Genomic DNA, 5,121 nt, shown 5'->3' on the forward strand with positions numbered 1-5,121 from the left:
CCTGTGTCAGGTTCAACACTCATCATGGAGTCTGCTTGAGATTCTCTCCCTCTGCCCCTCTCCCAATTTGTATACTCTCTCTCTCTCAAATAAATAAATCTATTTTTTTTCATTAAAAAGTCTGTTTGGTTTGTCTCCTTTTTTCCTTTGTTTTTTGTTCCATTTGTTTTGTTTCTTAAATTCCATATATAAGTGAAATCTTAAGGTATTTGTCTTTCTTTGACTTATTTCACTTAACATAATACTCTCTAGCTCCATCCATATTTTACGAATAGCAAGATTTCATCCTTCTTAATGGCTGAGTAATATTTCATGCTATTGAGGACATTTAGGGTGCTTCCATAATTTTGCAACTGTAAATAATGCTGCAATAAATATAAAGATATACACATCTTTTTGAGTTAGTGTTTTCATATTATGGGGGTAGATACACAGTAGTAGAATTACTAGATCATATGGTAATTCTATTTTTAATTTTTTGAGGAAGATCCATACTATTTTCCACAGTAGATGCACCAATTTGCATTCCCACCAACAGTGTACATGGGTTCCTTTTTTCCCACAACCTTGCCAACATTTATTTCTTTTGGTTTTGATGTTAGTCATTCTAAAAGATGTGAGATGATATTTCACTGTAGTTTTGATTTGCTATACCCTGGTGATGAGTGATAGTGACCATCTTTTCATATGTCTACTGGCCATGTGTATGTCTTCTTGGGAGAAATTTCTGTTCATGTCTTCCACCCATTTTTCAATTGAATTATTTTTTTTTCATTTTGGTGTTGTATAAGTTCTTTATATATTATGGATACTAACATTTATTGGATTTTTCATTTACAAATACCTTCTCCCATTTGGTCAGCTGTCTTTTTGTTGTGTTGATTTCTTCCTTTGCTGTGCAGAAAGTTTTTATTTTGATGTAGTCTCAATAGTTTATTTTTGCTTTTGCTTCCCTTCCCTAAGGAGATTTATCTAGAAAAATGTCACTATGGATGATGTCAGAGAATTTACTGCCTGTGCTATCTTCTACAAATTTTGTGGTTTCAGGTCTCACATTTAGGTACTTAATCCATTTTAAGTTTATTTTTCCATATGGTGAAAGAAAGTGGTCTGGTTCATCCTTTTGCATGTAGCTATCCAGTTTTCCCAATACCATTTGTTGGAAAAACTGTCTTTTTCCCACTGCATATTCTTGTCTCCTTTGTCAAAGATGAATCGACCATATAATTTTGGGCTTATTTCTGAGCTCTCTATTCTGTTCCATTGATTTTTGTGTCTATGTTTGTGCCAATACCATACTGTTTCAATTACCACAGTTTTGTAGTATATCTGGAAATCTGGGATTGTCATACCTCCAGTTTTGTTCTTCTTTTCAAGAACACTTTGGCTATTACAGGCTTTTGTGATCATATACAAATTTTAGCATTTTCTCCTCAGGTTCTGTGAAAAATGATGTTGGTATTTTAATAGGGATTAAATTAAATATGTAGATTGTTTTAGGTAGAATAGACATTTTAACAATATTTACTCTTCCAATCCATGAGCATGGAATACCTTTCCATTTGTTTGTGTTATCTTCAATTTCTTTTATTAATGTTTAATACTTATCAGAGTATACGTCGTTCACCTCCTTAGTTAAGTTTATTCCCAGATATTTTATTCTTTTTGGTGCAATGGTAAGTGGAATTGTTTTCTTAATTTCTCTTTCTGCTACTTCATTATTAGTGTACAGAAATGCAACTCATTTTTGAGTATTAACTTCTTACTTTGCAACTTTGCTGAATTCATATATAAGTTCTGATAGCTTTTTGGTGGAGATTTTAGGGTTTTCCATGTATAGTATCATGTAATTCAGTATATAGTGAAAGTGTTATTTCTTCCATAACAACTTAAATGTCTTATTTATTTTTCTAGTCTTATTGCTGTGGCTAGGACTTCTGGTACTATGTTGAATAAAAGTGGTAAAAGTGGACAACCTTGTCTTATTTCTGATCTTAGGGGAAAAGTTCTGAGTTTTTCACCATTGATGTTACTTATGGGTTTTTTTCATATATGTCTTTATTAAGTTGAGATGAATCCTTCTAAATCTACTTTGTGGGGATTATTATCATGTATGGATGTTGTACTTTGTCAAATGCATTTTCTGCATCTATAGTAATGATCATAGTGTTTTTATCCTTTTTCTTATTGTTGTTATGTATCACATCAATTGATTTGTGAATATTGAGCCACCTTGCATCCCAGGAATAAATCCCACTTGATTGTGGTAAATAATTTTTTTAATGTATTAGTGGATCCAGTTTGCTAATATTTTTTTGAGGATTTCTGCATCTATTATTCATCAGAGATACTGGCCTGTAGTTCTCTCTCTCTCTCTCTCTCTCTTTCTCATCTGACTAAAGATTTACCAAAGGACCACATCTTGGTTTCTTCATCTGTTCTATTGTTTCCTTAGTTTCTAGTTTACTTATTTCTACTCTAATCTTTATTATTTCCTTCCACTTATTGGTTTTGGGGTTTATTTGATCCTTTGCTAGTCTTTTAGGTATAAGGTTAGGTTGTTTATTGGAAATTTTTCTTGCTTTTTGAGATAGGCTTGCTTTGCTATATTCTTCCCTCTAAGATCTACTTTTGCTGCATCTGAAAGATGTTGACCATTGTGTTTTCATTTGATTTCTTGGTTGACTCATTCATTGTTTACTATTATTTAACCTCCACATATATGTGTTATTTCCAGATTTTTTCTTGTAGTTGATTTCTAGTTTCATAGCATTGTGTCATCCCTGTGTTGGGGCCATGCTAATATTCTCTGTGTCATCACAGTTAGTATATGTGCCACCAAAGCAAGTACTCCAGTTTCATAGTATTGGGATTGGAAGAGATGCATGGTATGACTTTAGTCTTTTTTTAATTCATTGGGGCCTGTTTTGTGACCTAATGTGTTCTACTCTAGAGAATATTCCATGTGCCCTTGAGAAGATTGTGTATTCTGTTGTTTTAGGAGGGAATGTTCTGAATATACTGTTAGATCCATCTGGTCCAATGTGTCATTCAAAGCCACCATTCTTTGTGGGTTTTTTTTACATATTTATTTTTATTACACTTTTACATATTTATTCCAGTTAGTTAACATACAGTGCAATATTACTTTCAGGTGTACAATACAATGAGCCAGCACTTCCATACAACACCCAGTGCTCATCACAAGTACACCCCTTAATCCCCATCACCTATTTGGCCCATTATTCCACCCACCTCCCCTCTGGTAACCATCAGTTTGTTCTCTATAGTTAAGTATATATTTCTTGGTTTGTGTCTCTTTCTCTTTTTTTCCCCCTTTGTTCATTTGTTTTGTTTCTTAAATGAAATCATATGGTATTTACCTTTCTCTGAATGATTCATTTTGTTTAGCATAATACTTTCTAGCTCCACCCATGCTGTTGCAAATGGTAAGGTTTCATTCTTTTTTATGGCTGAGTAATATTCTATTATATATCTGTAGACAATAGATAGATCATATCTTCTTTATCCTTCACGTTCTTTTACTTTGTGACTCCTTTGATTTTTATAGATATAATTATTTTACTACTTTTGTGCTTCTTACTTTTCTTGCTCCTATTTATGGTCTTTTTTTCCCCTTCAAAGAGTCTCCTTTAACATTTCTTATAAGGTTGGTTTAGTAGTCATGAATTCATTTAACTTTGTCTGGGAAACTTAATTTCTCCTATTCTGAATGATGGCTTTGCTGGTTAGAGTATTCTTGACTGCAATTTGTTGTTGTTGTTGTTTTGATTTCAACACTATGAGTATATCATGCCATTCTCTTCTGGCCTATAAAGTTTCTGCTGAAAAATCAATTGATAGCATTTTGGGGTTTCCTCTGTATGTAACTATTTTCTTTTGTCTTGCTGCTTTTAAATTCTCTCTTTATCACTACTTTTTACCATTTTACTTATTATGTGCCTTGATGTGGACCTCTTTGGATTGATTTTGTTAGGGGCTCTCTGTCCCAACTGGATCTGGATTTCTGTCTCCTTTTCCAGATTTGGGAAGTAGCTATTATTTCATCAAACATATTTTTCTCCCTTTTCTCTCTTCTTCTTTTTCTCAGATCCCAGTGGTGGGAATGTTTTTACCCTTGATGGTGTTGCCAATTTGCCTAAGTCTATTTTCATTTTTTAATTTTTTTCTCTCTCTTCTGTTCAACTTGATTGCTTCCTATTACCCTGTCCTTCAGGTTGCTGTTATATTCTTTTGCTTCCTCTAGCCTTCTGTTTGTTTTATCTAATGTATTTTTAACTTCAGTTATTGAGTTCATCTCTGGTTCTTTTTATGTTTTCTATCCCTTCTAATAGTCTCATTGATGTTCTGTACTCTTTTCTCAAATCCAGTGAGTATCTTTATGACCATTGCTTTCTCTAACAAGCATAGGTCTTATCTGTATTTTGTTTGGCTCTCTTGTTTAATTTTGTCCTGTTCTTTCATTTGGGGCATATTCTTCTGTCTCCTCATTTTGTCCAATTCTGTGTCTGTTTTTATGTGTTAGGAAAGTTGGCTATATCTCCTACTCTTGATGGTAATGGCCTTGTGAATAAGAGGTCCCTTAGTGCCCTGAAGTGTGATGTCCCCTGTTCACCAGAACCTGGCACTTCAAGAATGTCTTCTATGTGTTGCATGTGCCCTTATGTTATGACTGAGCTGGGTTTACCTTTAGTCCTGTCATCTCCAATAGCTCTCTTTGCTTATTGCAGGCAGATTTTGTTCCCCGTGTTGTTAGTGGGCTAGTCTGGGGTTTCCTTGGACCTGTATTGATACAGATTAGACATTTGCCAGAGCTACAGTAGCACCAAACTGCAGGGTGCTTTCCCTTTGCTGTGTCCTGAGAAATTTTCATTGGCACTTTGGGGCTTACTATCAGGCAAGATGTCCCTCTCCAGCCCATTTCTAGGACTGAAGTGGGACTAGTGTGTATCATTATCTTCTCTTCTCCCTGGGGAAAGAGTCACCTTTTGGCAGTACTAAACCCTGTCTGGGCTGCTTGCACACAACCAGCTTATGGCACTGCTTTGGATGTACTCTTGCCAAGGGTGTATTGGAATGGACAGGTCTCAGGAAAATGCA

General features: G+C 34.6%; 1 non-coding gene across 1 annotated transcript; it reads right to left on the reverse strand.

Moving 5' to 3' along the window:
* Positions 1 to 2,746: 2,746 nt before the first annotated feature.
* On the reverse strand, positions 2,747 to 2,851 carry LOC112652383 (U6 spliceosomal RNA). The gene has a single exon (XR_003131409.1). It is a non-coding gene; the product is annotated as a U6 spliceosomal RNA (small nuclear RNA).
* Between the last annotated feature and the right edge of the window lie 2,270 nt (positions 2,852 to 5,121).

This window comes from Canis lupus, chromosome 13 (genome assembly GCF_003254725.2).
Source record: "Canis lupus dingo isolate Sandy chromosome 13, ASM325472v2, whole genome shotgun sequence".
Taxonomy (NCBI): Eukaryota; Metazoa; Chordata; class Mammalia; order Carnivora; family Canidae; genus Canis; species Canis lupus.